The 27,659-nt window shown below is 35.6% G+C and overlaps 1 pseudogene; it reads left to right on the forward strand.

The window, feature by feature from the left end:
• Positions 1-9,444: 9,444 nt before the first annotated feature.
• Positions 9,445-10,764, forward strand: LOC149175863 (chaperone protein ClpC2, chloroplastic pseudogene; annotated as a pseudogene).
• Positions 10,765-27,659: the final 16,895 nt, after the last annotated feature.

The raw sequence follows: 27,659 nt of genomic DNA on the forward strand, positions 1-27,659 counted from the left end.
TAAAGCCCTCAAAACTTCAAGAAATTTCCAGATTTCTCTCTCTTAACCTTATTTCAAGTAAGTTGACCTCCTTTGCTTCATTTTTGGTTTGCATATTGAAAACATAAACATCATTCTCCATGCTAAAATCAAACCCTAGATTCACTCCATATCATTCTAAAAACCCTAACCCCCTCTATTTGTTCCCATCACCTATCATTAAAACTTAAAGCTCCTCTCTACATCACTATATATCCCCTCATCTATATCCCCTCATTATATCCTCTCATCCTAAAACCCCTCTCCCTCACTCTCATAATTCACATCTTACCCTTCATTTTCTAGTCTACCCTGGCACATCCTAAGGTCGTCTCCCATTCCTTCAATTCTAAAACACTCCTGCTCATTCCCCTTATCCCTTTTCTAGGAGTGTACAACCTTAGACCTTGCAAACATGGACAGGAGGAAGACCTTGATGATGAGGAGGAAAGAGACTTTGATCTGGCAGAGTATGATGAGCTTGAGTAGCATGACACTCAAACCATTGATTTAGAGGCTCAGGATGAAGAAACAATCAAAGACATCATCATTCGAGAAAAGGAGGCCCAAGTACAGGCTCTGATGGACAATTTGGAGAGGGCCAAGTATGTCATCACATACTTAGAGCAAGAAAACAAATAGTTGAGTGACAAACAAGTCCTCATGGAGCTGGAAATGCTCAAGGTGAAACGACAAAGTGGCAAAGAGACACAAGTCACTTTGACCCCTATTGAGCAGGAGATAGAAGAGGATAGAGAAACTTGGCTTGAGAGAGTCAACCTACACCTTGAGAAGCTGCTACAAAAGGCCAACAGAGATAATCAGATGCTCAGACACATGGCCTATCATTATAGGACTCGCAATAGGATTTGCAACATAAGGATCAAGAAGATGAAAGCTAGGTTAAGGCGGGCCTTGAAGGGAAAGAAAGAGGAGGATAGACTTAGAATGTTGGCTGAGGCTTCCTTGACTCATCAGAGCATATGATGGTGAGGCTTCACACAAATTTTGGGGAAATTTTGAGCAAATTTTAACATTTGCAATTTTTGGAAATTTGACACACAGAAAAATGGCGGTGGCGCTGCACTTTTCCTAGGGGCACCCAATGGACAAATGGCTTGAATTTTTGGATTCAGGGTAGTGAGGACATGCACCCTAGCAAGTTTCAAATTTTTTGGAGCAGAAATCGGCCACCAAAAGGTCAAAAAACATCCTAAAAATGACCTTTTTGCCACTTTTTGGACACACAGAAGCAGTCTTGGGAGAAACAAGTTTTGAGGGGTCAAATGAGCTCCCAATAAAGAAATTCCGGGTGATTTGGAAAGTAGACTTGAAGATCTTTCCAATGAGCTATCATGGGCACAATTTGGATGTTAGGAAGGCCTTCAAAAGGGACCTGAAAGTGGCGCTATGCATTGAGCCAGTGGCACTGCGCGTAGAGCAAATTTTGCTCAGGATGCCTATTTTCCAGTTTTTGACTATGATCATGGATTCTCTCTCATGGTGGATGATTTAATATTGTAAATTATGTCATGGCTTGTAAATATGATGGTTAAAAAGTTGTAGAGGGTAGATTCATTGCTTTAGGAGTTAGTTTGAAGTCAAATGAATCAGTTTTTCACTTTTAGAGGCAAGTTGTTGATGATGCCTATATTCTTGTTCCTTGTTTAGTATCAATTAGATCAGCTCCTCATCTTAGGTATTTGACCCCTGAAGATGGGAGGAGGTTGAATGTTTTTCTATATCTTCTTCTTCTTTCTCTTTGTGAGAGGTTGGACTCAGTTGGATGCTTAGAGCTTGATTGTACATCATTGTAAGCAGTTTGGCAAGGAGATTAATAAGATTTGTAGCTATTTTTATGGGATCCTTGTGGTATGGAGTTTTAGTATAGTTTCTTCTTTTGTGATCATTTTTCTACATGTTTTATGTATGTCATCATTCATTTCATTGTTTCTAGTTGAATGTTTTCAAGTTTGATAGGTAGAATCCATTGTATCAGTGCTCTTCCTTGGGAAATCAGTCAACGTTTCATGTTTTCTATTGTTTAAGAAGTATCCATGATTGTCACATTCCCTTCTTAGTTCCTCATCAATCTTAAACACCTCACACCATCAAGCCTAAAGGGCTAAGGCCTATGCCTACCTTGCCCCATAGAACACCTTACATTTCTGACCTAATTTCCTAGACCTAAACTGCCTAGCTCCTCCTGATCTAGAAAAACACCAACAAAATTCAATCAAAAACTTCGAGCTACTATACCTAGCCTAGAATCCTTTACCTGATCCAATCATCTTGACTGAGATCCTTACGGAGACAGCCCTCTTGCAGCCTATTAGGGCTAGCTACTTGGCTAAGCATGGTTTTTGGTTACCCTGACTTGCCTTCATTCAGCCTGAGGTTGAATCCAGGTGATAATAGGGAGCAGGAAATAGAGATGTATAACGTTGAACATGTTCCCTAGATAAAATAAATAACGCCATGGTGTTCTGACATATAACAATTTCTAGAGCATGAAACCTTTCCCACATATTTATCGAGTAAAGAAAAGAGGGCAATCCGCCTTAAAGATCTATCATACCAACTTGTGCATGCAGTGATTTTTAGAAAGCATCACAATGGTGTCTTGATAAGTTGCCTTGAACCTTGAGATACAGAGAAGGTACTGAAAGATTTACATGACGAGTCGACAAGCGGTCACTATGCAGGTGACACAACTACGCATTAAGAAATGAGGGCTGGTTATTATTGGCCCACTTTATTCAAATACACTAATGCTTATGTTCACAAGTTCCCATCTTGTCAGAGATGTGCTGGTTAGGATCAGAAGTTAGCCAACCCTCTACTACTAATAACGGTCGAGGAACCATTCCAACAGTGGGGCCTAGATGTTATTGGAGAAATATTTCCACATTCGTTAAAGCAACATTGATATATTTTAACAACGACATATTATTTTACTTGGTGGACAAAAGAAGTTCCCTTCAGACAAGTGAATGACCAGGAAGTCATCCACTTCTTGAAGTAGAACATTATAACCAGGTTTAGCGTTCCTACATCTCTTCTTCACTAAAACTTCATGAATTCGTATTATTAAATGGTATCATGTTAAAGCAAGCATATAACTATTACCCAGAGGGAAATGGTTTAGATAAATCGACGAATAAAAATATTATCTGCATAATCAAGAAAACCATTTTCTCTGAGCAAAGGAACTAGCACAACGCTTTGAAAAATGCATTATGGGTTGGCCATGTAACTCCTAATCCTTCCCTCAAAACCTCACCATACTTTCTGGTTTATGGTAAAGAAACTATCTTGCCCCCGAACCTGTATCTCCCAGCCTTGAAACTCTCCCAAGAGTCCCAAGTTATACAAGGTATACCTTGTCTTCTAGTTCAGAGAAAGATAGATACTTTGGTTAGACTTGAGGAATAAAGGCTCAAAGACAAAGAAATGTTTTTCATCCATCAAAACCATGTTAAGCATTGGTTCGACAAGAAATCTGTAGGGACTAAGAGTTTCAATGTGGGCGATTTATTATTGAAGTGGGACAAAGCCCATGAAGATAAAGGAAAACACACGAAGTTCCAACCTCTGTGGATTGTGTCTTTTACCATCAAAGAGAAGCTTGGTCATAATACCTTCAAGCCAAAATCCGTAGACAGGAGAATTCACCCCCTTCCCATGAATGACTAAGATTTGAAGCACTATTTTCAATAGCAGCTCTAAGCCACGCTTCCTATACCATTTGTCCTTTTTCTTTTCTTTTCGTCAATTTTAGTCATATGTGTGTCATGTTAGTTGGTTCTTATCTTGTTTTCTATTTTGGTCATTGTACATAAATAAGACCTTGTTTGAAAAGTGCATGACCCAAAAAGAATTTGTGGTGAAATAAAAGAGAAAATGTGACAACCACAATGTTTAACTTTATGCTTGTTCTTCTTCTTTGTTTAAGAAGATGTTGTAGGTTGAGATAAGTATGTATGGAAAATATTATACACCCAAAAGGGAAAATTTGAGGGAAACTATTAGATCCATGCCTATGCTAGTATCCAAACTACTCAACTTGGTATGAATCTACTTATGTGTTACACGCTTATCCAATCTAGTAGAGAAAGGATAAGGGGAAAATCTAAAGTGAGAAAACCAATATTAGAGGTTCTAAAAATAATACTCTGAAGGGGAAACTACCTCTTCTCTCAATAAATCGGGATCCCTCTTTTGCCCATTGAAAATAATAAGTGTCAAAGCATATTCCTATTAAATAAATAAATAAAGGGTGAAAGAGAGAAATTCTTCCTGCGCAAGGAGGTAAAGCAAGCGACTTCACTGGGGTATTGCCTAGGACTGCTAGCAACAAAGCAATGTTTGTGCTCCTGAAGTGACTCCGCGAGGGTACTGTCTAGGCCTGCTGGTAGTGGAACAACACTAAATATGGAAAATCATACTCTCAATATCATTAAATTTTCGTGCATATTACCCTTTCCTATATTGAAAAAAATGTGATATGGCATATCTTTTGTGTGTTGAAACAAGTGGAAGAAGGGGAGGTGATAAGTATATAATTAGATTGAAAGAAGGAAGTCAAGGAAACCTAATTGGTGAATCAATACTTCATGAGGTATTGAACCTTTAACTGAAAATACATTCCTAATTAGGGAAGCTGAAGCTCGTCCAATGTGTCACCAATTGTTGTCATTGCTACAACAACCTCCAAAGTTTCACTAAAATCAAATTTTGGAGCCTACTTCACTGTTGCATCCAATGTGGCCTTGGTCATCAAGTCTTGTTACGAGTCATTTTATATGTTTCAAGTGTTCTTAATAATACTTATGTGTCGTCACATTGTTTAGAACATAAGTTTAATGTATTTCATGGTCATAACACCCTTGTTGTTGTGAAATGACACTTTTGGGTCGCAGTCGCACACACTTTTTCTGTTATACTTGGGGAATGAATGGAAAGTGGAATTTTGATGTATATTTATCATTGTTCAATATTTTCTAAGTTTTCTTGTTGAGTTGGTAGTGTTTCACATGATTTTATGTCTAAACTCATTGTGTTCTCCCCTTGTTCTATCTTCTAGACTTAGACAAATTTTGATTGCAAAGTGAACCCATTAAGGCAAGGAGCACATGAGCACACTCTTAAGCCTTGATCGTGAATCATTTGTTGTTATAAATTTTGCCCTACGACCTTTAAGAGTGCATAACATACTCCTTAGGCATCATTCCCTTCCTTTTTATGAACTGCACCCTCAACACCAAGTCTTCCTTTGAGCACACTCCTTCAACTCAAAGAAGTGTGCCCTCCTTGAGCGCATGAGCAGACCCTGAAGACTCGAAGCTTAATTTCTTCAACCTTCAACAATGTGCCCCATGCTCTCCTTCCTTTTTAGTGCATGAGCACACTCTAAAGCCCTGAAGCCTCATCCTTCATCCTTCGACACTACACCATGCACCCTCCTTTGCCTTCCTGATCACATGAGCACACCCCAAAGCACTAGAGCCTCTCCCTTCAATTTTCAACTCTGTGCCATATGCCCTCCTTGTCTCCCTTGAGTGTACAACACACTTGGGAAGCCTGAAGCCTCATACTTCTTCATTCTAACATGTTCCCTGCGTCATCCCTTGAATTCCTCTCTCTCTTGAGCACATGAGCACATCCCAAAGCCTTGAAGCTTCTTCTCTTCATCCCTTCATCCTTTTGAAGTGTTCCCTTGCACCCAGAAGTCTCTTGTGTCTTTCCCAAGTGCACTGCCAAGACATGAACATAAAATATGGATGCATCTTGTTAGAATAAGATATTTTCAGGCTGATGGTTGCTTGCCATGAGTGATTGCAGTTATAGGTATTTAAGGAAGAACATGGCAAGGATTCATGGAGAATATTTGGCAAAGAAGGCATCCAAAGGAATCATTCAAAAATAAATAACACATTGAATTATTGATGATCAAAGCACCCTGAAGACTCCATAAGGTTAAATACCCTTGGAGGGTGAATATATGAACGATTGGAAGCTACATTAGAGATAAAAGACACAAGTGGTAGCCATGTCACCTACTGAATAAATTCCATGTCATCAGTCACTATGAATCCCAGTCATCAATGATAGTGACTTTTCATGTCTCATCGCATTATGATGTGGAAGTGATGATGTAATTATGCAATCATTGTAAAGAAAAATAAGTGGAAGTCCAAGAGTCATGTTTGGACAAAAGAGCCATAAAAGTCCAAAATACATGTAATACTAAGAGTCATATTTAATTCGAAAAGTCATTTGGAAGTCCAAAGGTCATTAGAAGTTGGAAAGTCAAGAGCCATGAAGATATAAAAGGTCATGTTTCAAATTATAAAAGGATCCCCATTACTCATGCAAAGGAATTTTAGCCTTGGCTTCTCTCATAGGCATTAGAGAGATAGAGATAATACTTTTGGGGAGAAAGTAGTGGTTCTAACACTCCACTATTGGATCTAGTAGTGTTCATTGTACTTATGTATCTTGGAACTTTTGCTTAATAGTTGAAGCCTTTTGGCCAACACATTTTCATGCATGGATTTTGGATGTTTTAAGACTATTCTTCTAATGTTTTCGATTCATGTTGGCTTTCACATTTACTAGATTAATCGAACTATTTTGGTGACTTTGGTACTAAACTTATTGGAAATGTGTTGTAATGATTTAACGACCATGACATCTATGTGAACTATTTTGCTTGATGTTCAACGATTATTTGTTATATATGTGTGTGTCTCCATCATATTAGTACTATCACTTTTATTTTAGAGGCTCACTTTCTCTCCCTCTTAGTCAAAGAAACTCGATACATCAATAATTTAACATTCCACATGGCATGCTCTCTTGCTTATTCAAAAGCCGATTTTTGCTTCTCTCTCATGCTAACTACTTAATCCAAGGCATATCTTTAAGTAAACAGTAGTCAGACAGTATTGCTAATGGGACTCCTACACCAAATGGTGTGAGGCCTAGTTGGGACCTCATATTAGGGAGATCCCATGTATGTTTCCAGTATCCAGCATCGTCAACACCTTCATAGACATTTTATCCAAGAAGACCTAGATCTACTTTATGAAGAAAAAAGACAAGGTTTTCAGTTGGTTCAAGGAGTTAAAATCTCTTATTGACAACCATACTAGAAGGAATATCAAGACACAAAGGTTTGATAGTGGAGGTGAGTACACTTATAATGCCTTCAACGAATTTTGTGCATAGAAGGACGTTGAAAAGGAGTTGATAGTTCCATACAACCCTCATCATAACGGGGTTGTGAAGTAGGAAAACAGGGTTATTATTGGAGTGGCCAAGGATATGCTTCATGACCACAAACTGTCTATGTTTCTATGGGAAGAGGCTCATAATACCACTCTATATTTGCAGAATAGGATCCCACACAAGGTGTTGGGAAGATTAACTCCTGAGTAGTAATTTATTAGGAATAAAACAAACCTAGGACACATTCACATCTTGTTAGGTAAACAGGACACGAGGAAAGAGTCAAAGTTGAATGGGCCAAAAATAATGGTTTTAGGCCCATGAATTTTTGGTTTCTAATGGTTTTGTGCCCATGGATTGCATGTAATGAAGCCTTTAAAAGGATTGGAAGACTTCATTGTTGTTAAACACACATGGAATGTGAACATAATATGAATGATAAAACCGTGAATTGCATTTCCATTGATAGAGATATACATTTATATTATATTCATATGACCCTTGGTTTCATATTCTAAGGTCTCTTGGAATCCCTTAGACATTCACATTCCATCACACCAACCCTTAGCAGATTAGGTGTCCAACATTCCCCCCCCTTAATCTGAAGGGGTATGTATGAGTCCAAGAAGAGAGATGTAATACAAAAAAATGCATGGCAACACTGGACTGAATGTGCTCTCTGAAATGTTGATATAAGGGGGTGATTTAAGGATAACCATCAACACTAGAACACTTAGTTCAGTTCCCAGAACTCTTCCAAATTTGGAAAGAAGCTAGAGTCTTATGTTAGAGGAAGTGCACATAATGCTTTAAAGAGGGAGACCTTCAAACCAGAAAAGGGAGATCTACAACCTGCATAAAAGGGAGAACCTCAACCTGAAAAGGGAGGTCTCAACCTATGGCAGTTTAAGGATGACAACCAACTATGGAATTCTTAATGCAATTCTTGGAACTCTTCCAAAACTAGCAAGAATCTAAAGTCTTCTGCTAGAGGAAGTGTCCCCAATTCTTTGAAGAGGAAGAAGCTCAACCTGAAAAAGGAGGTCTCAACCTCGCATAGATGGTTTAAGGTTGACCACCAACCAAAGGCATGCTCAAGGGAATCTTTGTCTCTAGCTACAACTCTGAATTTTTTATGGAAGGTTGTAGCTCAGGCTCGCTTGATATGGTTTTGAATCTTTTAGATGACCATCACTCCCCCCCTATCAGATACAGGGTGAGAAGATGAAGAGATCTCAACAGCAAAGCTTTTCAATATTTGAGAACAAATCTTGTTGTATGAGAGAAATATCTTCTTGGCTATTGAATCCCATTGCCAAGAGGCGATCCATCCAAGATGAATCTTTGTTCTTGCAGGAGGCTTGTTTTTTAAGTATTTATGTGAAGAATGAGTATGCTGACCACAATGCTTGCATGGATGAAGATAAAAAAAATGATCTTTCACATGGCCAACTCGGTCACAATGTTGACATTTAACAATATCTTGTGGAAGAGGACCAAAATCTGAAACAACTGAAGGTGAACTATCATGAATAAACCCAACACTTTAAAAATTGAATGGGCGTGGAAAAGTATGGAATATGAAAGGACACATACTTTTCATATCCAAGACCAATTTTGTGCTTGATATGGACAGTCTCTTCCCAAGTTTTAATGATGGGCTTCGGAAGCGCAAAATGAACTATTGTATATGCGTGAAAATTTTCTCTTGCACTAGGCGCTGAATGTGAATCAACCTCAACTTCATATTGTTGCTGCTGATGGGAGTCTATTTCAATGTTCTGAACAGAAACAGGTTCAGAATGACAACTCCACTGTTGTAATTCTTCTTGCTAAAGCTAAGATTCAAGCCGTAAAAATTCTATCTTCTCTTATGCATTTTGTATACATTTTGAATGTCAGCAATAGTGTCTTTACTAATTTTTACCATGCTTTTAGTAGTGGATACGATTAGAGTTATCACTAACTCTAGTATTATTTCAAGATTAGTCATTTTTCTTAACAACTAGAACATAAAGAGTGTGAGCTTTAATTCTATCACTAGCATTATGCAATATCTTCTTCTACAAATAATATGAAGCATTGATGGTAGGATTTGGAGAAACCATTAAGGCCGAATTTCAAAACATACCACTATATACCTTATGGCCCACCAAAACTCAAAGTATACATGTGCTCATTTGATTATTTAAAACATTGCTTTCACTTGAGGAAGCTCGACAACTTGGACACAACTACATAGGATATGAGCACTTGCTTTTAGGGTTGTTGTGGGAAGGTGAAGTTGTTGCAGCTCGTGTGCTTGAGAATCTTGGCATTGACCCTAGCAATATTTGTACATAGGCAATTTAGATGGTTGGAGAAAGTACAAAAGTTTTTGGTGCTAGAGTTGGAGGTGGTAGCAGCAGAAACAAGATTCCGACTCTTAAGGAATATTGAACAAATTTGAAAAAAAATGGCAGAGGAGGGCAAGATTGATCCAGTGGTTGGAAGGAAACCACAAATAGAATGTGTTACTCAAATACTGGGACACCCTACAAAAAATAATCCATGTCTTATTGGTGATCCTGTTGTAGGAAAAACAACTATTGCTAAGGGACTTGCACAACAAATAGCTTCTAGAGATGTTCCAGAGACAATTGAGGGTAAAAAGGTTACCATTTTAGATATGGTGTTACATGTTTCTAGTACCAAGTATTGTGGAGATTTTGAAGAAAGATTGAAGAAATTGATGGAGGAAATCAAACAGAGTATGATATTATACTCTTCATAGACGAAGTTCATACTTTGATTGGAGCACGTGCAATTGATGCAACCAATATTCTGAAACCATCTGTTGCACGAGATGAAATTCAGTGTATTGGAGCCACCACCTTGGATGAATACAAGAAACACATTGAGAAGGCCCAACACTAGAGAGGAGATTACAACCAGTACAAGTGCTAGAGCTAATTGTTGATGAGACGATACAAATACTGAAATGATTACATGAGTGATATGAGATTCATCACAAGTGTCGTTATATTGATAAGGCTTTGGTGGCTGCTGCAAAAAAATTGTATCAATATATTAGTGATCGTTTCCTTCATAACAAAGAAACTGATCAGATTGATGAGGTTGGTTCTCGAGTACACCTTACACCATGCACAACTTCCTGAAGAGGCTAGAGAACTCTAAAAGGAACTCAAACAAATTACAAAAGAAAAGAATGAAGTTGTTTGAAGTTAGGAATTTGAAAAGGATGGAGAGCTATGTGACTGTGAGATGGAACTTAAGGCACAAATTTAAGCTTTAACAAAGAAAGGAAAAGAGAAATAAAAGGCTAAGGTTGAAGTAGGACATGCTGGTCCATTAGTGACCGAGGTAGATATTCAAAAAATTGTATGTGCATGGATATGCATTCTAGTTGAAAAGGTGTCAACTAACGAGTCTAAAAAACTTCTGAAAATGGAAGAAGTTTGGAGCGTAAGAATTTGGACTAGGAGGAGAATTATGGAGGCAGCGTGGAGTTGAAATAATACCACGATAACGATACAAATTTCATATAAGCAGTATGTAATATATGGTATGGGAGCAATGTATGGAGGGTGGTCCGGAGCCAACAATGTACGGAGGAAACCAAAGTGGTATTGTAGTGGCATGAACTAGAAAGTGGTATGGAGGAGTGGTACAAAGTTCAACCAATGGATAATTGCACAAAACTCAGGTGGCAAGTGCTGGAAGAGCACATGCTGGTGCCTGAAACCCTGAAGCGTAGACACAAAACGTAGGAGTTACTATGATATAACTGGCAGAGAATGCAACTAGAATTTAGCTAATGACACATTCATTAAATTCAGGACTAATAGTAGAACTATCATGCATAGAGAGGCCACAAAACCAAGGGCTCAAATTGGAGCAGGGTAGGAAATATCCTGCAGCTCCGATTCCATGTTAAACACACATGGAATGTGAACAAAATATTAATGATAAAACCATGAATATCATTTCTATTGACAAAGATATACATTTATATTACATTCATATGACCCTTGGTTTCATATTCCAAGGTCTCTTGGACTCCCTTAGACTATTCACATTCCATCACACCAACCCTTAGTGAATTAGGTGTCCAACAATTATCATGTTCCCATGGAGGTGAGCAGTGAAGGCTCACTTGACCAACATGGTTGGGTTTTTTCCAAGTGATCTAATGGAATTTTTTTAGCTAGGTTTTTCCCCAGAGTTGAAGTTTTCCTATTGTAAACATTGTGTGCATTACGTTTTGTGATTGTTACTAGTTTAATTTTCCTCTTGATAAATATTTATGTCTTTCTTCAGTAAAATTTCAACAATTGGTATTAGAGCCAAGAGTTGGCTTCAGGGGGACACATATATTGCTAAGAGTTTATTTGGTTTGGTAAGTGAGAGAGGCACACCAATATGTGTTATCAGATAAATCATTATTGTGGACAAGACTGATCTCCCTAAATTTAGTACCTAGATCTAGAACAAAACAAAATAGAAATATATGGCTTTCCCAAATCTAGAACATTTGTAGACAACAAAAACAAAAAAGAATGAAAGAACATCTAATCCAAATATGTTCTAACAAGACTTATATATATTATCAAGGATATATATATATATATATATAAAATCATCAAACATAGACAATGATTGTGGGAAAATAATATATAATTGTATTATCACAAGGAATTGGTTACAACTTGATGCCTTGATGTCATAGAGTCCCCTTCCAACTATTCCTTGTCTCAACACCTTGCTTTCAAAGTATTTAGGATCATAGGTTGGATACTTTAGCAGAGTTCAAATGAGAATTTTAGAGCCAAAGCCTTTCTTAAATAAACAATGAGCCCTCTCTTAATGAAATATGGTTGTTTTTATAAGCTAAAGGAGGATAAGAAGAGGAGATTAAGATTTAGCCAAATCAGGGATGTGAGTTAGATCCAAACCAATCGACATATATTCCATCCATGAGGATTATCTTCTAGAATCTTCTTGTTCTTTTTATTTTTTCCTTTGTAAAAATAGTGTTCTACCTTGTAAACAAGCAACCTATGACTATGTCACACCTGAAAATTATGCAACATGAGGAAATAAACTATGTTGCATGTTATAAATTTTCAATGTAGGATGTCCTCTTGAAATAAGGTTTTAAAATGGATTTGAAACAAATTTTCATCTTTTATGGAAATGATTTTCTTCCATATTCTTTAGGGATTAATGGGAATAATGCTTCAAATGATGAAGGATAGGGGTATGAAATTAATTGTGACAAAATAATGTGTAACATAATTCAAGCTAATGTATGAAGTTATAAATGAGTGATAACCAAAATATTTATTGTGCAAAGGCATTAAAATGAGGAATAGACTAGTCAGAAACCTACCAACAATAATCAAGGAGTTACAGTACAATAATATCATCTCCGAGGTAGGAATTCCCATACTCAAAATAGAAGTGACTCAAAGAATAGTTATTGACATGAAAATAGCCATGGAAAATGAGAAAGGTCATTGTCACCAAACATATGTCCTAGATCCATGCCCGCATGACTAAAGATGAACATAGCTACCAGAGTGTGGATCTATGCAAAAATAAAAAATACTCAAAAGAATCCATCACAAACTAAATGTAATAGATGGGATCCAAGGTCTTATTCTTTATCTTTCCATATTACAAATATAAACATGTTAATAAAGGTGTTGAGGTCGAACGTGGTAGAAATTTTATTACTGGTTAATGAAGAAATCCATCAACATACACGAAAGAAACCACCAATAATGACAATGGACCTTAAGGTGCTTGAGTACATTTTTTAAGTGTGATCAGATGATATGAATTTGAACACTTAAAGAAACATTTGATCAAATGTTGATGATGTAAACCAATCATCGAAGGAAAGGAAAATTTCCATTGAGGCACACAAACTGCAAGGTATTGAATGATTTCTAAATCAACTTCCTAGATAATGTGTTGAAGTCGATAGAAAGTGATTCATCACAGGAGGGCCTTGTTGTATCCCCCATCAATGACATGAATAGGTACAAATATGTGAAGTAGAACATGGCATAGAGTGATTTAAGACTGACTCAGGGATGACTGATATGATAGAAAGCTTAAGAACTGTGAAAACTGGCTAACTCAAGTTGAACTTCTCTTGAACATATTAATAACATGACAACGGTATCAAAAGAACTTAATTAAAAAAGGGATCACAGACCAAAGTGTAATACTCTTAAAGGAATATGATCAACAAGAGACAATTGGGTTTCCCAACCTTGACACAAGGAGTGAAAGGGTGTCATGTTCAAGAGTGACTTCTTGCCATGAAATGTTTACAAATTTATATATTCCCTTCCCATAATTCCCCAACCATTTCTGGTGAGTAAATATTTATTTTTAAGTGAACTTGAGGAGGATAACATATGCTTAGAATATAATCCCATCCTTTGGATGAGTACTTCGGAGTATTTTTAACAAACCCTAGGAATGAGTGGTTCAATCCCAACTTATGAATGAGTCCTTCATTGTTTAAGTTTTATGAGTCGAATGAAGCAATAACTCAATGTCCTTTTCATGTTTAGAGAGTTTGAAAAGAAATCAAAGGAAAAATACAAGATGGCCTTTTTTGTTTATATTTAGTGAGTTTAAAAACACTAAAAAAGAACCACACTAGCTGGTTTGAAATGCGTCGATAAGAATATTTCTCATGTGATTTTTTCTGAAAGATGTTGTTAATAAAAGATAAACTGTTCATGATTCTTTCAATGTAAAATTTGAATGAGCCCGAAGAAAGTAAAGCTCACTGATTTTTCATATTTAGAGAGTTTGAAAACTAAAAAGAAAACTCAAGTGAGGATCTTTTTTCATAAATTTATTGAGTCTAGAAAAGGATAAAAGTATGCTCATGCCAAAAAATCATGTTTCATTGTCTAATATGTGATATGCACACACTTAAATGATTAAAAAAATCATATATGCTAAAATATATACTAAAATTTGACTAAAAATGAGGTACACTAAGGAAAATTAGACAAAATGGTAGAGTGAAATAATTTAAAAATATTTTCATGCATTTAAAAGCAGAAAAAGTCATTTTGTTTTACCATTTGATTTTACTAACCTCCAAAGTGCAAAAACCTCCACTTTTAACTTGAATTCTAGATAGCAATTTCAAGAACTCTAGTGGAGTATTTTCGATCTTATTTCTTCCAGGTAAGAATTCTCAAGTCCCTCTCCAATTTGATGTCATTTTTTTTATTTTTGTTGATGATATCAACTAGTTTCAAACCTTTTATTTGGAAAGAAAATGTGCCTTCTAAGTGTTTCACATTGTCCATATCGGGAACTGTGACACTTTAGAGTTGTCGCAGGTTGCTAATGGGTAAGGTGTAACATTATTTCACATTTACTAACTTGAAAAGTGTGACATCCAAAAGGAAAGAAGGGTTTTTAGCTTTTGAGTGGAATAAATAAATAATTCTTCATGCTGGCTAGCTAATAAGTTTTTACCTGGATGTTTAAAGGTTGTTTGATCACCAAGAAGTTAGAGTGGAGAGAAAGAGAGTGGGAAGCAAAATATTTGGCACCAACAAACGATATAGACACATTCCTAGCCCTTCGTGAGTGCAATTTGATGAAATTTCTCTTTATTCTAAGCATGAGAGCTTAATTTAAATTGTTGGAATTAATGAGGACGTGGGATCAATTATTTCAAGTTGGTGTCCATATCCTTACTATTGATGTGGAGGATATGTATATTTTTAACTTGGAATTCAAGAAGAGGAGCCCAAGTTTCACTAGTAGATTCAAGGGGAGGTGATGAAACTACCGATGAGTATATCTCCCAGTACTTTTTCGTGGGAACAATAAAAATTAACAAAAATATTCCAATAAATAATGTAATGGATCTCCCACCGAGAAATGTTTTGTTTTCCATAACCCACATAGTAGGAAGTGTAGCTCCACATTTGGCTACCAACAAATGAAATATGCATTGGAGTGTATGGAGCCCACAATTTTCAACTGGTGTGAAGGAATTTTAATAAACATGAATAATCAATTTACTAAGTGCAAGACATGTCAACTAAATCAATTTAGCTATGGGTCAATTTTTGAGTCCTTTTTCCTAGAAAGGGTTCCCTTGATGCATCCACAAGGGATAGAGATGGATGACATTGCACCGAGAGTACCTTGCATGAGGAGATGAGTTGAGTTGATGGCATGCCATGGAGGAAGTCATATATTCTCATTTGGTCTCGCCTCTTTTATATGGTTGTGGAGCCAACTAATCATGATCGACTATTTTTTGTATCTTGGCACATATTTATGAGTAGATTTAGATTTAGCTCTTCCAGAGGGAATCCAGTTAGATGCATAAGGTCAAATGGCATTTGAATTTTTTTATTTTTTTTATGTTTTTTGTTATTTTATTTATTTTTTATTGTAGTAAGACTAAAATCATTTTGACATGCATATATTAGATCAATTCAGTAAGCTGGGATGTCACCAATCCATAGACAGGGTCAATAAGGTGGAATGGGTGATTATGATTTTAAGTAGTAGACAAGCTGCAAAAGGTCGAGGAAAACCTTGAGGGTCTTACTTAGGGTATAGAAGAGTTAAGATAGGTATTTAATAACTCCAAAAATTAAAATTATATTAAGAAGAACATTAATATATATACATATGAGAGAGAGACCCTTGGGATTCACATTCCAAGGTATTTTCATATTCTTGTTTTGTATTTACATACTTACAATATATTTTCCCAATCTTGGAGGATTCGTTGTCAACATTCCCCCCCTTAATCTGAAGGGGTGTCGGTAAGTCGAAGCATCATTTTGAATCTTTCAAACTTTTCTCTTCCAAGTGCTTTGGTGAAGGTGTCTACAACTTGCTCATTTGTGGAGCAATGAAGTAGGTTAATAATCTCGGCCTCAACATGATGTTAAATCAAATGATACTTTGTATTGATATTGTTGGGGCAATGTGATTGCCTGTCATTTAATTTGTCAGCCCAAGGATTTCGTAAACATGTGAAGCATGTGTGCACTATATGTGTTAGAAATTGTCTTTTAGTTTAGATCAATCTAACTACAAAATAATGGAAACCAATTCATCTAATCTATGAAATCAAATGATGAAAATGAAATTCAACTAACCTGTGAAATCAAAAAAAACTAATGTATGCTTAGTTACTCCAGCATTCAATTATGAAGTGTTACTTTCTTGAGATGATGTGTAGGCAACTATTTATACTTTAACTTCTAATGTCCTAGAAAAGCAAGTAAAGTGTGCATAAAATAACTCAATAATTGCATGTATCAAATATTCAACCATTCAATATTGAAATATGATTAAATCACTTTCTTAGAATGATATTTAGGAATATTAGTTAATGCAATTAAATGAGGATCTTAAAAGAAAATATAAAAGCATGAAAAAGTAAAGCTCAATGATTGCATAGGTTGAACATTCAATCACCCAATTTGAAGTCACCTTCTTGGCCTGATCCTTTATTCAATTATACAATGAGTTGATAGTTTGATCTAAGAAAGTAAATAACAGAACATGAAAGGAAACTAAATAACTATGTGAGTTTGAATCAAACTTAATCCATTTAGAAAATACATAAATCTTCCCTATTGAAATGTTTTTACAAAAGCAAAGATTACACAATCATTCTAAAACTAATACTAAGAAAGCAAATAAACTTTAATATATAAAAGCAATTAAATCTCACAATCATTAGATGGCCATTCCAATGGTGTATGAGGATGGCAAGTGAAGAAGCTCCATATGCAAACAAAACTAAATCTTCAAATCTCCAAGTGTAAGCTCCAAATTCTCTATTAAAAACATGAGCATTTCTCCAACTTTACACATGCCTTTCAAAGGAGAAGGCTCTCCTATTTATACAAAAACATAAGAAGCTACCCTATTTAATGAATATCCACTAAAATCTCATATAGTTACAACCAAATAGCTCATAATGAGACACATATCCCCTAAGTGTCTCATAGGGTTTTGTTGATGACTCGAAAATCGTTGCAACAACATCGGGGAAAACCACCCGGTCTGGACCTTAAAGGCAACTCCTTTTCCTTTTGGTGTGTTGGCTCCGACTGGAAATAATGGGACCAGTTTCCCAATAATTTGTAGATAGGATGGATAAGTGGTTGATTCTCTAATATATAATGATAATGGATGAATGATTTAATCTAAAAAGTAAAATTATAAACAACTATCCTATCCCAAGAAATTTCTACTTTGGTGTAACATTTGATGATCTTTATCTACAAACAGGCATATAGATGACTCTATTGGTAAACAATGACATTTATTCATATGATAATTACTTTGTTCAAGTAGTTGAACAAAGTAATCATGAAAACATCATTACACTACTCTTCATATATCATTGACATAAATATGATTGAAATAATAACACTCCTTAGACATTCAATAGTGATAAGTATAAGGATTGCTGTTAAAGCACATACATATATCCAATGATAGCAAGATTAAATAAATTCTGATTCATATGAAAGAATGAAGAAAAATCATAGATAATAGTACCATATGTTATTTGGATCACTCCCGATATCAATCGCATTCAGATTCCTTCTTCTAACTTAGAAACACTTCCACAACAAAGCAATAGTGCACATCTCATCAAAGCTTTCTTCATTAAAATTCAAAATATTGGCCCAGTCTTCATAAAAATATATCAGAAGCACAATAGTGTGACTTCTTGATTTGAGTTTATACAAAAACTGAGGACCCCTTCCAAAACAATGAAAGGGTCTATAAATACTATCTAAGCTAACTAATTATGAAATAAAAATGCTATTAGGTGGTATAACTAAATCATGAGAATCTCCTCGAAATAGGCCTGTTTGCAGTCGGCAGCATGATTCATTGTTTCGGCCGATCTTCCTTTGGCTTGAGCTGGCAGATAGCAATCATTGGTTGCAATTCTGGAGGGTGACTCAAACGAGAATGCAGTTGGGCTGAATATGTGGCATCATGGATTTCGGGAATCATGTAACCGATTGCATCGGTTAAACATTTGAGTGTTTCCCTTTGACTGTATGGTTTAACTAGGAAAAACCAAAAGGTATCCCAAGTTAAACTTTGGATGCCGGTGATTAATCTTTCATTCTTCTCCAATTCTTGATTGCATGTTTGTTCCAATACTTTGGCTGACGGCAATTTACCTGGAGTGCACTGTGAAATCAAGTTAGACAGATAAAGAGTATCATTGATTAACTCAATTAAATTATTGGTTGCTGATCTGCATCTTGAGGTTTCTCTTTCTGCTTTCATCAATTGTGACTGCCATTCTAGGAAAAGAATCTCTTTGTGTGACTCTAGAATTTTAGGCAGATTTGCGGCTTGCCCTTCACTGGTTTCTTGCCAAGCAAGAAAGTTGGTTAAAGTCTCATCGGCCTGTTCCAAATCCTGCCTGGCGTCGACTGATTTGTCAATTATTGATGAAGTAATCTCACAGAGGGGCTCAACAAGGGAAATATTATGACATAACAAATTTAGCTGTTTAACCAATGCTTTATTGATCTGGAGAGCTTCGGACCTGAAGTCTGCTGGTTGAGGAAGACTCTTGAACTTTTCTACTTGGTGTGATAGTTGAGCGATTTGCTCATCTTTTGTCTTACTCATTTGTTCATTCATTGTCTTCAGCTTGGTCAATGTTGCGGATAATTCTTTTTGTTTCTGTACTGCGCTTTGGTCTATCCTCTGCTTCTCCTTAAGCAATTGCTCATTTAATTGGTTGTTTATCTGCTGCTGTTCTAACTGTTCTATTTTTTGTTGTCTTTCGGATACCTGTGACTGTAATGAAACAATTGTTTGGTCTTTTTCCTTAAGTAAATTGCTTACTTCCGATGCTTTATCCATAGTAGCTGCCGAGTAGGCTCCGGCATACTGAGAAAGTTTTGTGAGGTCTTCGGAAGGATTGAATTCTTCTTTCCATACCACATTAGCCATCTCTGTTTGTGCTGGTAAAAGGGAAGATTGATCAAGTCTTCTCCTTTTCCTTTGTCTTTTTACTACAACCCTATGTTTGGGACTGTAAAAGACATCTAATGGTGGTATGTCTTCTATCTGAAAAACAATTTGATCGGATGGATCCTTAGGAATTATTTCTACATCTTTGCTGGTGGGTAGGCCATTGGTTCCTTCAATTGGAACTGTAGTTGTTGCTGTCTCCTGACCAACTGTTACTTGAGGTGTGCTAAAACCTTGTGAACTTTTAGGATTGCTTATAATGGAATCAAATTGTTGCCATTCTTTAAGGAGTTTGGGATCAATCTAAGTATCTACATCGATATGTTCACTGTCCTGTTCCTGTTCTTTCTCCTTTTCTTTCTCATGTTCTGGCTCTTTTCCTTTCTCAGGAATCTTCTCCATAGCAGGAGGTTTGTCAACAATTTGTTGTTCAGGCTCGCTTGACTGGATTACTGGGGTAGTAGCTAATAAGTCCAGAGGCAAAGTTTTCAACCTCTGTTCTCTGAGCTTGTTGAATTCTACCAACCCTTCATCTTTATATCTCATCTTGGCTAATGTTTTTACCTGAAATAATGATTCTGCTAAGGAAAACAGGTCATCAAATTCATCTTTTTCATGATAAAACTTTGTGAGTTTGGGTTGTTCAAGAACATTATAGGAAACTTTTCTTGGATCATATTGCCTGTTAGGAATGGTTGCAAGATTGAGCATGTTTATTTTTCCTGCCTCCTTTTCTGCATGTTTGTAATCATGTAGAGTGTAAACACCACATCTCAAAGGGAATGTAGGCCATACTTGCTTTTTAGAAGTTCTAAGAGTTTTGGATGTTCCTGTTGTTGTTATCTGGTAGGCCAATTCTCGAGCTAACAGCTTATCAGGTACATACAGAGGAAGGACATGGGGTCTTGCAAGGCTACCATAAAGCCTTATATATGTGAACTTGTCTTCTCCGAACCAATTTCCTACAGCAGTCAAGTCGATCCCTGCTTCCTCGGAAATCCTTGGGGTGGGCTTATCAAAAATAGCATAATAGATAGGCAACATGAAACCATTACAGATTTGGTACAAATGGTCTTTATAGTGAGCCTTCCATAACATCTGATGATAAATGTGGATTGGCTTAGGGTCTTGGGGAGTCCATCTCCACCCGAGTACCAGATATTCAGAATTAAAGCAAAGAATATCCATAATATAAGCATTGTAATAAAAAGGGGGAATGGTCCTAGTGGTTTTGCGTGAATTTGATCTAAATTCCAGAATTGCAGTGGCTAATTTGTTGGACAATATGTTTTCCCAATCCATCACATAACTATTGACCGCTGCTTCCATTAAAGGAACCATTTCAATAGTGAACTTTGCATAGTCATGCATTCCTCACATTCTACACATCATTGCCCCAGCATAACAGTAAGGAGAATACAATGATTCCACAGAGTACTTACCTAATGATTCATGTTTTTGTTTTGTGGGATTCTGTCTCCACTGCTTAATTGGGGCCAATTCAGTCTCGTTCTCATCTGCGAACTTTTCAAGGAAGGCTTTGTTGTATTTCTTTTCAAGTTTGGGTAAGTGATACATCTTCCTTAAGTCATCAGGCTGAAATGAGCCAAAAATCCTTCCGTCAACTGTACAAAATGTTCTATTTGAAACTGGAATTTCTTCTACCACCCATCTCACTACATCAGTGTATGGAAGAATTTTCTCACGCGCTGCTATTCTATGCAAATATGAATCAGCTAAATCTTTGAGGGAAGCTTCTGATTTATTAGTTGAGTCTGCAATAGCTTCTTCCGATACTTCCTCAGGCTCCTCTACTTCAATTAAATTGTAGATTCTTTGCCAACTAGTATTTCCAAGGCCAAGACATGTAGTGTCTAAGATTAACTCTTTTTTGCTTGGTCCTGGATCATTGGTTGGCTGCACTGTTGCTATAGGAGCCGCTGCTGCTATGGATTTCTTTGATCTCTTTCCCATTTGTTTCAAATTTGTTATTTCGGTGGAGTTCTGCACAAGCAATGAAACCAACGTGATACAGAGAATAGCTAGTATGAACCAATATGAAAGAATTATGTCAATCAGCGGATAATAATGGATTATAGTGAAATTTTTGCAGATACAATCTAAAGGAAAATCTCACCATAATTGCTTCATTAATTAGTTGTTTAACCTATCAATCATCATAAAGGAGTTTTTAAATACCCATTATGTCATTTATATGACAAATGATCCATTCAAGCGTGGCTTAGATTCTTTGGTGGATAATCAGAAGTAAATCGTAATCGGCGATTGGTAATGTGAATGGAAAGGCTTTAATATTTGTCCAAAATATCTTTCGATTACTGAAAGGTGATACAATGCATGCAAGCCTTTTAATTACGTTTTTGAAACACACACCTTGATTTAACACATCACAATTGGGGATGGATTCAGGTCTTATTACTTATGCCATTGTAACTTCGTCGATCGCCGATTGTGATATGCCTTATCGCATCGGGGAATTTGAATGTGTCATTAATCATGTGTTGGGTTGTTACCTCTGATTGCCGATGGCGATATTGCATTGAATAAATGAGGGAGGCTCTTTCATTATACTTTGTGATTTGCCTTTCCCAATATCCGATAGTTATTTTCTTTTCGGATCGGAGTGAGTCAATGGGTCTTTAAATATGTTTTCCTTATCATTGCGATATGCGATCTTGCAATCGCTTTATTGCAATAACAAAGAAATTTATATTCATTTAAAAGACCGACTTTATTTCTATTCAAAAAGGTTTATTTTAAAATATATCACTTCCATTGAACCTTTTGATGAGGGTTTTTCTAATGATGGGTTAATACCAATTTATTCACACGTCTAAGTTTAGAAGGGACCCATTTCAAATTTTATGAAATGGGGGGGGGGGTGGGGTGGTTGTACAGCACAACAAGTTCTAATCCAAATAAGAAATGATGAGACACCTCATAGAGTTACAATTCAAATAGGAGGCATATCCTTCTTTGACCTTTATCCAAATCTCCTTTGAAGGGGATTCGAATTTGAGCATTGGAAGCCACATAAGGGTGCCTTGGAAGCTTCCAAATGACCTACACATGTCAAGAAACTCAAGCCACATATATAGATACATGAAACCATGTTAATTTCCTAGTTTTTAATCATAAATTCACTTTTAAACACATAAAATAAATAACTTTGGTAAATAAAGATCCTAACCCATATATTTATGGAAATGGTGGCTAATGAAAGGTTATATGGTTATGGAGTTGCGACATGTGAGTGAAATGGTGGCGATAAAGTTGAAAGTGGATGTCATTTTGGAGGCCCAACATACCCCCCAACTAGAGTAATTGCATGTCGTCATGCAAATATTGCATTAATTCCTTTTATTTGCTCGCAACATCTTTGCTTTTGAATGAGCTTGCCTTATATCATATGTCCTTAAACTTTGCATTTGACAATTATTTATTTTTGCAAAGTATTCCTTGTCATACATTGAGTTGCAACATGTTTGGTTGGTTCTTGTGTTTCAACCAAATTCTAATTGGTATTGGTTCTTGTGTTTCAATACCTTGTTTATTTTTGTTGCAGCAAGATTCATTGAACATATTTAAGAATGCATCTTTAAAATCAACCATATAGTGTGCTCTTAATTTAGACATTATTTGCAAATTATATAACTTTTTGAACCATAATGCAATCATAATTTATTAGGACAAGTACGTTAGGATGAAATGAAAATGTGTGATGGTGTATGATGTATGAATATGAAATGATGTCCCTTCCCCCCAACTAAAGATATGACAATGTGAAAGAGGAAGTGAGGAATTTCCCAAAGTTACAATTTTAGTATTTTAAGGAATTGCATGACTAAAAATTAGAAAACCACATACCTTCACTTACCTTCAATGTGCATGAGTTATGGAAATTGAAGAGTGTGGCTGCTTCTGGATCATGGAATGAAATGTAGAATTCATCTGCTTCTTGGTTGCATAAATGGTGGATGAGGTTGTGAAGTGGATTCTTTATTTCTACTGCTAAATTTGTTGTATCTGCTGCAAAATGTTGAAATGATATAGTCTTCAATCGCTATAAAACCAATGGTACAACTCTAGTCATGCGAATAAATGTGTTGGTGTCGAGCATGAAGAGAGGTCATTAGATTACTGACCATTGATGAATGTCGTTAACCAATGCGAGGCAAACTTGCCATTAATGTCAACAAGTGTCAAGGTACCTAAGTACATCTTGCGAAGGGCGAATAAATGAGTCGATGTTGAGCCACTTGCAAGATCCAACGATCAAGGGACATTGATGTATTCCCATGATTGTTGGCGAGAGAGCTTGTCATTAAGGCATACAAGCCTCAAGGTACTAATGAGGACTCTAGCCTTGGACCTAGATAATGTGTCGATATCAATAGGTTAAGGCTTGTTAGAAGGAAGGCCTTAAGGAATCCTCCATCATCTAACGTGAGCATGAAACAATGATTTTGAAGGATTATGAATGGAAAATTTTGCAGTGGATCAAGGTTTATTTAAAGGAAAAGAAAATGACAAGTGAATGGAAATTAAAAGGACAAATCAACATGTAGGCGAGCTGAATGTCTTTATGAAAATGGGTTATGAGTTAGTGAAAGCAAGGCAGGAAAACATAGTTTCTATGAACAAAAATAAGCAGTGAAGGAAAATGAGATGAGAATTTTATTAACTAACTAAGTGAAATGCAATGTGACTGCAAAGGAAATGAGATGAAGTTTTTATTGACTAAAGGAGTATGGATGCAATGGAAACACTGGCATCTGAAAGGCTTGCAATTTTTGGATATGATATGCATTAGTATATGCTCATGCATTAATGTTTCATCTCTGTTACTGCTCTGATCATTTTCTTGTGAAATAAATGTGCTCTTTAAGAGACACTATTTGCTTATGGTCATCTGTTCTTCCTCCTGGAACCTACAAAAACTAATACTTCTTCTCCAATGGATTGTAAGGTTATCAAAATAGAAAGGTGATCAATTTCTCTGTTAATGAAATTTACATAAAAAAAATAAGAATCGGTACTATTAAACAAGTTCATGAAAGAAAACCAAAAGAGTTTATACCTGTTTCGAAAGTAGTGCCTCAAGTTACTTGTTGATTCTTTTCAACAATTTCTTCATTTGTTACTATTTCAAATTCTGATAATAGCTTCCTCATTTTGTAGATCTTGTTGAGATCTTTCCAACGATGCTGGAATCATTGAATTCCGATGTCGTGTGAGAAACTTAAACTATTTTGAAATTTTTATGAAACAGTAAAAATTGTCATGTAAAATGTGGCATGGGAACATGATGCTACAGTGAAAGATGATGTAAGCATATGAAATGGCATGTTGATCATGAATTTTCAGTTAGAATGCATTGTTTGACAAATAAATCATTGAGTTAAATGCATAGCTGCAGAATGTGCACAGTTTCTGTAGCTAAAATCCTGAACAAACAACCCAAGTCAGTAAATAACCAAAAATGAATTCAAAGAGAAAGAAACAATGTTGTGGTTTACTGGAGCCAAAATCCAGTGATAATTGCAATGCCTCTTTCAGAAAAATTAGCAATTTTTTTTTTTTTTTTGCAAAGAGAAAAAAAGAAGTATGAAACAGACCTTCAGTTTAATAATCGATGAGAAATTTTCCCATCTGTTCCAAGATTGGAAGTTTTGAGCATTAAAACTAACTACAATTCACTCAATTTAAACATTCATCTTTGTCAAAACTTGTTTGAAATCATTTATTGAAGTTTTGTATGCTTCAATGCCCTTCTCTTCGTGCAAAACATCCAAGTTCTGATTTTCAATCAGCTACTCTATAGTGCCCAGTGTAGTCATCACCTGAGTCTCTTTGCAGAAAGATTCAAATTCATCCTGTATGTTCCCATGTATGGAAGCTATTATCTGCAAATAAAGTTGGTAAAGAGTTTCTTGATCGACATATTTGAATGAAGAGAAAATCGTTAGGAAGTCCTCCTTGGGACAAGCAAGCAAGAGTGAATGTAAAGCCAACGAAAAAGATTTTCTAAGGCTCAAGAGAGAGGAGGAAATGTGTGCACGTTTTGAACACCCGTGTCGTGTTCAAACAATTCACTGTGTATTAAATAGAAATCATTTTTCCTCACACAGTCACTGAAACAGTGTCCTGAAGAATCTCATATTTCTCTCAAACGGTTGCGAAATTGAGGAAATTGTTTCTAGGTTATCTAACTCGGCCTATCCTGAGAAAAACCCATGTCTCGGTTTTCTGAAATTCATTTTCATTTGGCCGGAAATTGTGTTTAAAAATTGATGTTTTTAAGTTTGTTATGCATTTCCTCTGCTCAGGTAACTATTGTGGTTGAATTTTTTATTTGCAAGTCTGTTGGTTATGCCTACTGGTTCATGATCGTCTTGGGAAATTCTTGCAGAAGGCAGTAAGTAAAAACTGGTTTTTTCTTTTACGTAACCTGGAAAATGTAGGGTGACAAAACAACGAGCATGTTGGTTTTGAAATTTCTGTCAAATTTCTCTAGATTTCCGCTAATTTTCCAACTGCTCAACCATTACGCCCACCATTTATGATTTTAGTTATTAAGCGATTGCGCAGTCAGATTGTTTTTATTTTTGCAGGAGACCACTTCGAACAATGGATTTCAAGGATGTATTTTCACCATCGTCGCCCTCACTTTCAACAAGTCGCTGTCATTTTTATACAAATCAGTCGTTGCGCCTAAGTTCAAAGCCCTGATGGAAATCCTTTTACAATTTATTTATGGCAATTTTTTAATAAGTATGCAAACCACAATTTATGGCAGGTAAAAAAACTAGATTTCGCCATTCATAATTGTGTGTTTGTACCTCTCTGTCATACCAGTAACTAACCTTGTCTTATTGAATTCACGAGTTAATGGTGGGGTTTTTGTTTGATTTGGCCTTCGTTTTGTACTCAATGAATTTTTTTGATTTTGTATTTCATTTTAAATGTTTTGTGGTAAGTTACGTTGGTTTGGTTTTATGCATTTTTTATTGTTTTATTTTATATGTTTGTATTTTATTGTTTATTTTTTAAATTTTTATTTTTATTTTTATTTTTATTTTTTATTTTTTATTTTTTTATTCTTTTATTTTTTCTCTATGCATTCGTTTTGTTTGTTTTTAATTGTTTATTTTTTAATTTTTTTTTTTTTAATTGAAAATCCAACATGATTTTTTTTTATTATTAAAACATGATTTTTTTATTATTGAAAATATTTTTGTGAGTTTAATGAAGAAATGCAAGAAAATAAATAAAATTCTAGAAGATTTTAAAGTCTAAAAACTTAAAAAAATGCAATCAAGAACTCTAAAAAAAATGCAATCAAGCTTGATTTTATTTCCTAGTTTATCCTACTTGAAAGATTTTAATTTTTTTATTTTAATTTTTAAGTATATGAATGTTTCCAATGGAGCCATTTACAGATTAAACTTTCTAAAATGTTCATATCCAAATTTGCGAAATGTACTTGATTGTGCATGAGGACATGAGAAATCGTTTTAACCTTTAGATTTGCCGCAAGGATCTCTTGAAGAATTGATGAATATTGTGGCATAACCGCTTCTTGATACCATTCTTCAATGTAGTCTTTGGGCTGCATTCTAGATCCTTTGTCCATAAATGGTTAGTAAAAACAAAAACAAATAAAATACACTCTAAACGGGAAGTTAGTTCCTATGCACACTTCCCTGGCATCGGCGCCAAAATGTTGGGGCAAAGTGATTGCCTGTCATTTAATTTGTCAACTCGGGGGTTTCATAAACTTGTGAAGCATGCGTGCACTGTATATGCTAAAATTTGTCTTTCAGTTTAGATCAATCTAACTACAAAATAATGGAAATCAATTCATCTAATCTATGAAATCAAATAATGAGAATGAAATTCAACTAACTTGTGAAATCAAAAACAACTAATTTATGCTTAGTTACTCCAGCATTCAATTATGAAGTGTTACCTTCTTGAGATGATGTGTAAGCAGCTATTTATACTTTAACTTCTAATGTCTTAGAAAAGCAAGTAAAGTGTGCAGAAAATAACTCAGTAATTGCATGTATCAAATATTCAACCATTCAATCTTGAAATATGATTAAATCAATTTCTTAGAATGATCTTTAGGAATATCAGTTAATACAATTAAATGAGGATCTTAAAAGAAAATATAAAAGCATGAAAAAGTAAAGCTTAATGATTGCATAGGTTGAACATTCAATCACCCAATTTGAAGTCACCTTCTTGGCCTGATCCTTTATTCAATTATACAATGAGTTGATAATTTGATCTAAGAAAGTAAATAACAGAACATGAAAGGAAATTAAATAACTATGAGCCCTTGC

The sequence above is a fragment of the Pinus tabuliformis genome, chromosome 4_1 (assembly GCF_031772625.1).
Source record: "Pinus tabuliformis cultivar Carrire ecotype Pingquan chromosome 4_1, CPIR1, whole genome shotgun sequence".
In the NCBI taxonomy this organism is placed as follows: Eukaryota; Viridiplantae; Streptophyta; class Pinopsida; order Pinales; family Pinaceae; genus Pinus; species Pinus tabuliformis.